This window comes from Lichenostomus cassidix, chromosome 1, assembly GCF_008360975.1.
Source record: "Lichenostomus cassidix isolate B80296 chromosome 1, HeHo_3.0, whole genome shotgun sequence".
Lineage (NCBI taxonomy): Eukaryota > Metazoa > Chordata > Aves > Passeriformes > Meliphagidae > Lichenostomus > Lichenostomus cassidix.
The window spans coordinates 30,034,496-30,047,341 of NC_139479.1; the positions used below are offsets into that span (position 1 = coordinate 30,034,496).

At 38.8% G+C, this 12,846-nt stretch overlaps 1 protein-coding gene across 1 annotated transcript in view; it reads left to right on the forward strand.

The window, feature by feature from the left end:
• AFF3 (ALF transcription elongation factor 3) overlaps window positions 1-12,846 on the forward strand; it is a 320,158-nt gene that overhangs the window by 125,282 nt on the left and 182,030 nt on the right. The gene's annotated exons all lie outside the window — the stretch shown is intronic.

Genomic DNA, 12,846 nt, shown 5'->3' on the forward strand with positions numbered 1-12,846 from the left:
CAATTTTTAAATGAAGTACCACCAGAAATTATTGCATACATTGTAGATCTAGAGCAAATTTTCTGACAGGAACATTTCTCACATTTTCTCTTAAGTCCTGTTTCACAAAGTTCATGCCTATAGACTGAGTATTGATTGCTTAATTCCCCCAAACAAAAGAAAAGTCTGTTTACCAATGGATTAAAAATTTGCTGAAATTTTGAAATGTGGTGCTATATATAAATGAATGGATTTCTTCACTTTCAGTTGAAATCAGGATGTCTGGCCAAGCAGAACCACGTCATAATTAGTAACTGTAAGATTACCTGGTTTTACTTCAAAATAGCCCTGGACACAAAATTATTTTGATGCTGCTGATGAAAAATGTTCCCCCTGCAGTTTAATGTGTCAGGTGGTGAAAGGTTGTACTAGACCAAATTGTTGTGCTTGAAATTCTCTGTTAAATATAGGAAGCAAAAGGATGTTAACAGATGTATGAGGAGTGAGACTTAGAAGTCTCTGCATGCTTTTCATTTCTACCCCCTTCCCTCTGTGGCAAGTGCCAGCATATGTGTTTGGAGCACCAGCAAGGGTTCCTGCCATATGCCAGCCCATTTCAGTGGTATTGCCTGTATGTGTTTGCATGTGTATTCATATGCATATATGCATACAGGTGCAAATGACATAAGGTCAGTGTTCAGTGCCAGATACTAAAAGCAGTCAGCGTGGAGGAGGGAGAGAATCATAACTTTGACTGCTTTGAACTCAAATTAAATGTGAAAATGAGTAGTTACTTGAAATGGATTTGTCAAAATAGCCAAAGGGAGTTTGGACCTCACCACTTGTATATGAATGGCTTATGGACAACTAAATCCTTGGGCTCCTTGAAAATCCCAAATCTAAAGGATATTTTTTAGAGCTAGCAATGAGACTCAGTGCCACTGACATACTTCTGAAAAATTGGCATCATGAACCTTCAATCTGATTAGTTACACAGGTACTTGTGAAATTGCTTTATACCAAAGCCTTAAAAAAATTTTACAGGATATATTCCAATGCTCAGAGAAATCATCACTGTAAGAAATACATGATGCCAACGGTAAAAAACAAGTCAATATGCCCCTGCCTTCATATCTAGCCAATCTGCTCATCCAAGTATTTTCTGTAAATTTAGAGTAAATTTAACAGGTTTAAGGGCATGCAGTTGTATCATCATTTTTAAGGCAGCCAAATTAATTCTTTCATGCAGTGCTTGAACCTAATGGAGATTGACTGTCTTGTTTTCCTATTGTAATGATGTGTACCGAGTCGAAAATGAAGATGTTGGAGGATAAAAAATAGTGCTGTGACTGCTATTGATTAGCTGTCTTGTTTGCTTCATTGTTCAGGCTCTGTTGGCCTCTTGGGCAGAAGGACACCAAAGTATAACATCCCTGACATTTTCCTGAAAAGATGCATGCCTTAAAAGTGACAGCTTTACTTAAAAAATACAGTTTTGATGTATAAATGTGGTAGTTTTACCTGAAAGGATTCTGATGGATTAGAGCAGACAAAGAGAAAGATTTCTGAAACATAGCTCAGGTCAGCCTTGTATTGAGAACAGATTTAATAGCAAGTGTCTTACATGATGATGACACTTCTAGTGTCTCTGCATTTCCGTGTATGTGAGAATGAGCAAGAGAAGCAGAGTTTATCTTCAAAGACAGAGCGATTAGGTTATTCTGACTAATGTGCTCAAGTTTCATTAAAGGCTTTGAGTGGTCATGAATTCCAGAGGACTTGACTGGGTGTGCTGAAGAAGAAAAGTGGCCCTTGAACTGGCACATAATTTTATCAAAAATACTGCCTGTATTTTTAAAAGTCACTGTATAGATTGTTTTTTACAGCCTTCAGGCAGTGGGCTATTTGATATCATTTTGTTTATTCTCTTGCCTGTTTTTCATGCAAAATATTTAGTACAAGAGTCACATAATTAAATTTGTAAAAACAATTACTCTTAATTGCATACATATGAATTTAATACCACATGAGTGTGTATATTCAGATATGGCTCTTGCTTATACAGAAAAACAACTCCTAATTTACTTAACTCTCTGTCAAGGTATTAAAAGGAGTCAAGTACACTAAGTGATTTCATGCATCACCTTTAATGAAAGGCACGAACATATGAGCATGACTGTAGGACTGGGTTGAAGCCAAAGTTAGAAATGCCTCTGCTTTTATCAGTGTTACGTTAAAAAGGGACAGATTCTGCCACGTGTACTGTCATGTCTAGGAGAAAATGGATTTTCCCAATGAATGACCTGTCGCTCAGCGAGGGTGGAGATATTAGAGACTCAGCTTGCTAATGGCTCTGTGGCAAAACTATGCTTTTTACTAAATCCTGTAACTACTTTGCAAAAACCTGACCAGTCAGGCAGTAAATGGAAATCAGACAGGAAAAAAATGAGGTTTCTGGTGTACTTCAGATGGAGGTATTGCAGCACTGACCTGACTCTTCCCTTCCTCTCATCCTGTGCACCTGAGAGTGAGCCCATGTACTGCTTCTCTTTGATTCATGCTTGATGAGGGTCCTGCCTTCACAGAGCACATCTGCCACTTTCTTGGCTTGGTGTGTCTCATCTGCTGGCTCATGGCAAGGTATTTTCATTCTGCTCTTGCAAACCCCCCTCGCAAAGACCACTGGAAACCTCAGCCCATTTCTTATCTATTAGATCAAAATTGCATTTCTTCTTTTCCCCCTCAAAGCCACGAAGAGGCTTGTTCCTGTCCTCTTCTTCACTTGTTCCCGGTGAGCTGAATTCCCTGCTCCTGTGGGGACATTCTATCTCCTGCCCTTCTTCCTGTCACCATAGACAATGAAGCTCTCATGAAATGACCCACAAGGTTACACCTCTTTCCTTATTCAGGATCTCCAGGGAATTCATCTACCCCGCAGCATCCACTGAAGATGTTTATTTATTAAAAGTAAACTCTAGAAAAGCTGACAAATCCAAGCCAGTCCCCGGTCCATTCAGTCCTCTGGTATGTTTTGTTATTCTCTGTGCATGGTGTTCCTTGAGTCCATTTTAATGGCAAAATGTTTTGGGGACAGAACCTGCTTCTTGCCATCTCCTTATTTCTCTGTTTTGAACAAAATTACTTGAAATTGAAGTCCTCAGAACCAAAGGAGCAGCTCAATTTTGGCAGCGGCAATCTTAATGACAATCTTAATTTTCTTCCCATGCACTGTGATTTGATGTTTCATTATATGGCTGTGAACTATTTCTCAAATAATACAGCATATATTTTTTTGGCTGAATTAAGAACCATTGAACATATATTTGCAGTATCTTACAAGCATTACTGTGCACACATGCATTCATACAATTACTCATCTTACAGAAAAATCTTCAATAAAGTGTAGATATGTGAAAATGGCATGTACAGACAGAAAACATTAAAATCCTTTCAAGGAATATATTATCAGGTGTGATTTATCACTGAATTAATTACATGCATGTTACTTGAAGCAAAATCCATGTTTTTAATTCTGTGAGCACTCATTTCAAAAAATGCAAGAATAGGATGGAAAGTGAGGAGAGTACAATGTCAGCTACAGTAAGGAAAAGAGTCTGACATATTCAATGTTAATCTGTATCCTTCAGCACTCTCAAAATCTGTTTCTTCTTCAGCATTCACATTTTACCCATTCTTGATGGGTTTTGTTTCTAACTCCTTTGTGCTCTACAAGGATATTTGGAGGAGGTTTGTGACTTGTGGGACAGCAAAAGCTACTAAATGCACTATATAAAGGATTTTTTTCTTCACACTCTTTCTCTTTTCTGCCCAATTCCCTCTGTAATAGTCATTTGTGGAGTCTGCAGAGTCTAGAAAACCCTCAAGTGAATGGAGGAGCCATAGCTAATGCTGCCAGAGTCAGACTTACAAACAGCTCCCATAACAAGCAGCAGCAAATGAAACCAGCAGAAGAACAGGATGCATGAGCTCAGGGGAGATAAGAGCATTTCCCACAGATGAGCTTAATTCTGCCACTTTCTTCATGTTTTGGTCTATTTCGCTTCCGTCGTTGTTGTCAATGTTGTCACTGTTGTCAACAAGATAAATCCTGGATAACAGTCCACTCTTTGAGGGCCCCAAATGACAACACTTATTTTAGGGTATGTTTTAAATGGCTGCAGGTGCCAAGGAAGAACAGAGTTTGTAAGTTCTGTGTGGCACCAATGGCTAACCTTCACGTAGCCTCTCCATCTGCTGCAGGAAACACTGGGGCTTCAGTGATACTGAAGAAAGCCCGGATCTTTGGGACCAAGACTCAAGGGCAGATCAGTTCTATTAGCTTTTCCTTTGTTGCTATTTCTGTTTGATTTTAAAAATCAAATTAACACTGATTTTTAAAAAATTAGAAGAAAAACAAACAAACAAAAAAGCTGTAACGTCCTGTTCTTTTCTGCCATTAAAATTGTGGTATTAGGGATGAGCTATAAAATAATGAATTTACAGTATTCTTATAATACCATAATGAAATGCACTTTTTTACTGGCTGATGGAAAGTCAGAATAAAGAGTTTCCATTTTTTATTTTCTGTTTTCTGGCTTCTCAGGTGAACTAAAGTCTAACAGGAAGATTTTTCTGGAGTCTCTGTAGCTGTGTGCTTTGGTTTTGGACAGCAGGCTGGAAAGACTCTAATTTGAATCAGTATATAGGATCCAAGGATCTGTGTTTTGACTGTAGTGCAAAGAAGTTAAGTAATATGAGGTACTTAAATACATCAGTGTCCATGAAAAGGGTAGTTAATAAAAATACAGGTATTTTTATTATACCGTTAATAAAAATACAGTATACATAGATGTATTGTATGTGCAATACATACAAGGATGTGAAAGGCAGGCTTTTCATCTGGTAGCTACTCTGAGTTTGAAGATCAGTTGAGCAAAGTATAAACTCACACAGCTTCTGCATCATGCGACTCTTTCCTACAAGCTGAGTATGTTTGAAGTATCTTCAAATATATTTTGAGCTTCAGCAGCTTATTCTGCGGGCTTAAAGTCTTTACTTAATTTGTAAATTACTGTCTTCATTTATAAATTACTATACTGTATACATTTATTTTAATCAATCACTGCAGTTGTGAATGCCAGTCTGATTTCTGAATCAGCACTCAAAGATAAATGATAGATGGTTTATTAAGCTCTCTCAGCTAGGGTTCATGATGCTTAATTTTCTTAAGTGATAATATTTCATGCCATAATACTGATCTTTTTTTATTCTTCTTTCTGCTTAGTGGAGTTTAACCTAATTACATGTATGGTCTCTTTAACAGTTGCAGTATGGAGCCTTCTGAACTTTCATAAATCATCATTTTAACTTTTTTAGAAGAAACCCTTCAAAAGGTCACCTGTCATCAAAGATTTTCTAGCTAAAAGTTGTAACACTTAACCCCATCTCTAAGCTCTCTTAACTCAATTACACCAATGCATCACTCATCTCTCCCTGGGTTTGCAATAAAAGTGGTATTGGTCTAGGGCCATTTTTGGATCTCTGGCAGCAAGGCACCATACATGTACTTCTTTCACAGCTGGATGGTTTCATTGTAACCCCTGGTGTGTCTCTCCAACATTTCGACCTCATAAAAGCAGAATGTCACTGAATACTGAGACTTTATGTAATTTATTTGGAAGATTGTGGCTTTTAAATCTTCCATATGCAGTTTAATAACAGCATTCTTGTCATCAGACAAACTTTGCTCTCTCTATTAATATTTTCGTCTTCATTTTGAACACAAAGAAATACATATACACCCAAATTAAGCTGAAGATGATTTTCAGAAGCATTAGAGGAAGGGAAAGAGAAGGGAAGAGGCAGAGAGCAAGATTACTGAAGACTAATCATACCAAAACCAGACATGCTTTTGCTGTGTTTTTTTCCGTTCCTGTTACATTTTTGTTTGGATTGGCTCCAGAGAAGCCCTGTTCCTTGTCGCTCTTGTTGTTATGTGTGTGCTCATGCATAAATTCAGGTCAAGTATGAAACCTCTTTTCTGCATTCCTGGTAAGAATGTGTAATGTCCTTATCAACAGATAACAAGAAATCTGAACTAATTTAACTCATGACCCTGGATTAATTTTTTTTTTTTCCTGGCATTAGCAAAAATATGGTGTTTGCTTAGTTGTTAATGTATTCAGTTCAGTAAATTAGAGCTGCTTGAAATTTCTACTAATCCTTTTCCATTGAGGGTTTCCCTGTACTAAGTGACGCTGAATAAAACAAAAACCACATGCATGCACAGGTTTCTGAGATTTTCTGGATCAAATATAATTTAAGGAGCACAGCATTTTTAAATGAGGTGTTGTGGGTTTGTTTTTTGGTTTGGTTTTTTTTTAATTACTCTACCAAAAGCAGCAATGAATAAACAGTGTTTACTGAAAATATGCTTTGCTTGAACTTGGCCATTAAAGTATACAAGGGCTGAGGGGTTGTTTTGCAATGAGAGAATGAACCAATATATACGGATAAAAGTAGAAAAAAGGTTTAACACACAGCACGAAGATGTTTTTGAATGAATCAGTCTTTGCTATTTAATTTACATTTTGAGGGCTCATTAGGATGATGAATGACACTGCTGGAGAATAAAACATACTTCCTGAACAAAAGAAAATCTCTGTAGCCTAATAACATTTTATGCCAGCACTTACATTTGTCAGAAGTGGATGCTATTTATCCCTATGATTATTTAAAAATCATTTTTATTGTCCTTTGTGCTGTGTCCTCTTCTGGGAATTTTAATTCAGAGTTTGACACCTACTTATTAACTTCCATGAAGTATGGAGTACAAAGGCTTATACTATATAAATGATTCTAACCAGCCATGTTTATATTGCCTGCAGCTGTATACAAATTAACTGAGTTTGGATTCATTCCTATTATATATGGAAAAAAATTTTGAGTTGTGTAACCTTTGCCACCTCAGCAAAGTAAATGTGAGTTGAGCATGGCTGACCTGGGCATACCAGGATATGGCAGTGAGTAAAAAGAGCAAAGAGGGGAAATGTATGGCATTAATGCCATGAATTAGGAATCTCTGTGAGTTGAGAACACTCTTTCTCCTGTTTTCTCCTTCCTCCTCTGGAAGGATGAGGGTGAAATAGGAATGCTAATGTTTCAAACTTCAATCCAATCCACTTCTTAATCAGTAAATAATTACTTGCTGTCTTGCTTTCTTCCACACTTATACATGCCTATACTCTAGAGTCAAAGGTATGCAAATACCACAAAACAGACTATCTCTGGAAAAAATGTCAAAATATTTTGGTAAATTATACACTATTATAATAATTGTATTTTTATGATTTGTCTCAGAAGACGCGCTGCTTTTGTATCAGACATTAGATTTTAGACCCCTATTGAGTGGAAACCATCCTTTCACCTAGATTCCCTCTTCCACTCTCCTGTAGCAGATCTGCTCAGCAGCAGTGATATCTAACCTTACAAGTGAAGTAAGTCAAAGATTTTGTTTGCCTTGCTGGGGGAGTGCACCAGTTATTCAGTTAGCTTTTTGTGAGAGCCTGTAAAACCATGCCATACAGATTTGTTTGGTCATTATGATAGGAGGTGGGAATGTTTGACCTTGCCTTCCTTCCCCTTTCCAAAGCCATCCTGTATGCCTTGGAAGAAGAGCAGCTGACACTAACGTACGTATCAGTGTGCAGGAAAAGGCATTTCCTTACATCTAATTCTACAGAGTTTCATACTGGTTTCACAACCAATATGATTGGGGTGGTGCTAATCATCTGGAACATGAGATCCCAAATTTAGCTATCTTTTTTATTTCTGAAGAAATTGCTCATCAGCCACCAATATATTCCATAGATTTTAGCTGTTTCAGATTTTGTGGGCAAATAAATTATGGGACCATTTTGTAACACCATGTGCAGATGTTACATGACTGTGTGCTGGTAATGCCTGAGCAGACAGAAACATTTGGCTACTTTTCCTCCTCAAATGTGGTAGAGGTATTTCTGGGCATCAGTGGCAGACTGTTGTTTGAAGAGGTCCCATGGAGTTCTTGCAAACTTCCTCCCCTTGGCTGGACTGAGCTGCTGTGAGTGAAAGCCCTGGGAATACTGCTCAAGTGTGCACAGTGCCCTGACTCCCATCTTGCAAAGGATTGAGCCTGAGAAAGCTTGATGGCTGCAGGCTTGATTTTGAAAAGCTGAGATCTTGTGGACAGGCCTCGTGTTTGTTTTCAGAATACCCATTGTAGATTTTTAAGAGAGAGAGAGAGAGAGAGAGAGAGAAAGAGAGTGTATGTGTGTGTGTGTGTGTGTGTGTGTGTGTGTGTGTGTGTGTGTGCGTGCAAGCACTTAGAGTTTGTTAAGACTTCTCTTGTTTCACTCAGTGCTGTAATTTTCTGGGGGAGTTGCATTCTGTCTGCCTAAAATGCTTCCAATCCTTTATGCTGCACAATGTACTCTTTGTTATCCTTCCTAAAAATATATAGTGTTGACCATATAGAACTGTAGCTATATTCTTGTATTTAAAGTTTTATATATACCACTGCATATCTAGATTGTGAAGTGCTACAAAGGCCTTCACGGTAATGTGCATGCATGTAAAATGCAGATTATTGCAGACTATTTTCAGTCAAGATGTCTGTTTACCATTTTTGTTGGTGACAGGGACAATGGGACTGAGTGTACCCTCAGCAAGTGTGCTGACAGCACCAAGCTGCGTCCTGGCAGCAATGTGCTGGAGGGAAGGGGTGTCATCCAAAAGGACCTTGACAGGCTTGAGAGGTGAGCCTGTGCAAACCTGGGTCAGGGCAATGCCAAGCACAGCCACAGGTGGAGGGATGAATGGATTGAGAGCAGTCTTGAGGACTTGGGAGTGTTGGTTAATGAGAAGTTCAACATGACCAAGCAGTGTGAGCTTGCAGACCAGAAATCCAAGTGCATCCTGGGCTGCATCCCATGCAGCATGGCCAGCAGGATGAGGGAGGGGATTCTGCCCCTCTACTCTGCTCTGGTAAGACCCCACCTTCAGTGCTGCATCCACCTCTGGGGTCTGCAGCTCAGGAAGGGCACGGACCTGTTGGAGCAAGTCCAGAAGAGGACCATGATGATCAGAGGGCTGGCTGTGATTCCATGATTTAATTTTCTCCATCTAATCAAATAGCAGGATATATAATTTTCAAAAGTAGCATCTTTTTTTGGTGGTAGCTTTGATTGAGCTCTGGACCCTAATGAGACACAATGGTTGACTTTGGGTATGTTCACAAGGCAGTCTCTGCTGTGGTTAGTCTTTGTACAGGCTGAGAGGTCTGATGCACAGGTTGGCACAGATGAAGAACTTCTGCCTCTGCTGTAGAGATCCATCAACTGTTTATGCAAATTACCAAAATCACTGCTAGTTTATTTTAATATGCCAGACAGTAAACTGTAGCAATTCAGCAGCTGCTATGCAAGCAGGGACCTCTGAGAGAGTATCAGTACAGAGAGATAAGAATGGAAATGTAAGCTTGGCTTCTGTCTCATTTTTGCAGGTTTATTTTTCTTTAGCTTCAAGATACAGTTATTCTGGGTAGCAAATGAACCAATATCACACCTTTTCAAAGGCAGTGGTTTGATTTTGCAATTATTTTCTAGGAGTGAGTAATCCCATTGTATCTTGAGTTTATATATAGGTGCTGTCAACAAGGCAGCTGTGGCAGTAAGTGAGGGGTAATTTACCCTGTTGAGCCCCAGACCTGTGTGGGTGATATGCACAGAGGGGCTGCTGTGTCTATACAGTCCCCATGGATAAAGTGATACAGGTATTCAGCCCATAACTCTTCACTGTTTTCCCAACTGCAGGTATTTAAAATCCTGTTGTGTTTGTACTATAAATGTATTTAAAATATTTACTAGGCAGGAGGTCTTCAGTGGGGATTTTCCCAGTAGCCCCCTAAGGCAGAGGCAACAGTGACAAGCCAGTTTTGAATGCAAGGTCTCTGCCTTCCCCTGCACAGAAACAGTTAAAAGTCTTTCCCTGCAACCCGTGATAAGAGTATCTTGTTTCATAGTTGTATTTCTCCAGCAGAAAAAGGATCATGAAAAAGAGAGGGTTTTGCCAAGAACATCTTGTTCTGTTCCTCACGAAATACCTGTTGCTGCAAATGGTGCAGGACAATCCATGTTTTGGAGTGGCTTCCCCATCTTCTACCTGCCCTAATATATAACTGGGCTAAAAGGGACTTGGAGTGACATCTTGTCCCGTATTGGAGCACATAAAACATGCAGGAAATGCTACTGGAAGTATGGCTGGGGAAAAGAAGCCAGAAAGCTTAAGGAAGATTTTAAAATATACATAGCCTTTTTCATCTTCATTTTTCTCTGGTGTTATTGCCTGATGTCCTTATGTGGCAATATGGGCACACAAATAAAAATCACGCCCAGGTGTAGTTTTGCCTTTACCTCCTCTCCAACAAGAACTAGGACCTGAAACTCCAAACCCTTCACCAAACAGTTAATTCTCAGGAGAATGAGCAACTCATCATTCCCTTCATAAACAAACAAATAAATAAAAGATACAAGGATCTGATCCGTTTAATACACACTCTGAAAAAAACAGAGAGCAGACTAAACATAGTAATCTAATGATTACAAATTATTCAGTCTTATAAACAAAGCATGACAATTGATGACAATGTGGTATGATATATCATAAATGCAGAGCATCCTCTCCCATCCATAACAAATAATTTGGAGTATTTTAAACCCATAACAAATATATTTAATGCAGTTCACTGTAAAACAATGTGTGTTTCTCTGTTTCTAATGCTATATACACAAGGCAGCCAAGAGCTTTTTGTGTTTTATTCATTATATTCATTTATGCTGCCAATTCTACTTACTATTCTAGTATTCTGATTTGAAAAATCAAAATTTAATGTTTTTCAAGCAACACGTAATGCATGTGTGTCTTCAAATTATAGGAGATGGTTTATAAAGTAAATTATGATACCATAATATAATTCCTGACTTTCAGATAGATTTTTATCTCACTAGTTAAAGTATTGATCACAACCCTTACATTCTATTGGTAGCTTGTTATGTGAGGCAAATCAGCTGCCATTGTTACCAGTGCTGAAAATCTCCCTGAGTAACCCGTGATAAGTTTGTTACATAGGAAGCTTTGATCCTCAGGACTCAACTAAGATATTCAAAGTTCTTATAAAGGTGTCTTAGAGACTGTGATACAAATTCAGATATCTGCTGTCAAACGACTCCTATTCAGCAAACCCCTCTGAGCCACCTTTGAAAGTGAAACAGCAAGATGACACCGTTCATAGCTTGGCTTTGGAGAGGTCTTTGTGCTCCCCTGCCTTTCGGTACCTGACAACTTGTTCCAGGCCCTATCAAAGTTGCATAACAGAATTTGTAAAAAGCTACACAGAAGGGTTTAATGTGTTGGGAACAAATAACTTCTTTGTTGATATCCACTGCCAGATCAAAGAGACTGAGGGTAATAGGCCCAGGACTGTATTACCTTCAGTTACACCAGGGAACAAAAGAACAAAATAAAACAGCAAAAGGCAACAGAGAACAATAAAAAGGGGAAATACTAACAAGTTTAAAGGATTCAATGCCCTGAAACATTAATAAAAGCCACAGTAATAAATTCATCGAGATCACATAACAAAAGGGAAGCATGTGGCTTCTCAGCTCAAAGGCTTTCCAACTGCACTCCTGTTTTCTGTATGTGTTGTTATAATTCAGGGTGCCACAAGACCTGCCATTTTCAACAGGAACAGAGAGCTGGCTCTGCTGCTTAAAAATGCAGATTTGTTGTACTTGACCTAGATGGAAATGTCTGTAAGCAGTATTAGGGATTTTCCCTCCATTTAGCTTCCATTTAAAATGAAATGGGGCTACATTGAACATTTCTTTCTCCAGAGACAGAAAAACCTGTTTTTAAGTGGAGGACTGTTTAAAAAAAAAAAAAATTTTAAAAAAATCCAAGAGGCTTTTTGAAGCTTCCCAGTGCATGTTTTGGAAATCAACCCAAATGAAACGAAACCTAAGGGCAACATAACCTTTCTGTGAAAACTCACAAACCCCTTTAAGACACGATGGTCCATTAGCTGTGTGGGAGAGCTCAATACCAGAATACCAGCAGGTGGGAAATGTGTGCTTACTGGAAGGACAAGCATACTTTTCCAAAGACAGAAAATCTGGGAAACCGGAGGCCAGTTTTTCTTTCTACGTACTTTCTGTATTTCACTGTTACTTGTAACAATGAGAGCAAAAGGAAAATGAGAAAGCATTGTGATGTTCAGATGCAATATCCCCTTTAAAAGCAGATAACTTGGAAGTGTATGGACAGAAAAGTGAAACCCAATAGAAATGAACTAGGATCATTTAAAGCCAACCTTTTGTCCTCCAGGACTGAAGGACCAGCATAGCTTCCACCAAAAAACGTTCACAAGTACCATACAACGACTTGGGAGCTACCTGCAACTCTTCCCAAGAGTGGGACATCATTTATTCTCCTGTTCCTGGTCTTTTTGATTGCCCAAACAGTAGAGTGCTGTCATGGAGCCCACAAGAAGGCAGGGACAAGTGCTGGGAAGCTGCCACTCCTTAGGATAGATGGTTTTACAGGTGTGGAGATACCTTCACTCTGGAGGTAAGGGAGCATAGCACAGTGCCTGGCTCCTGCCTAGCTCCCAACAAAGAAGACTGACATGGGCCTGCAGTGAAGCAGTGGTAAATTTTTTTTCAGTGGGATTCAGGAAAGAGGCAGGAAAAATAGAGAAGGTATTTTTCTATTCTGCAATTTTATAGATCTGCTGAATTTATTTATTCCCATATAAAGGCTACTGTTGAT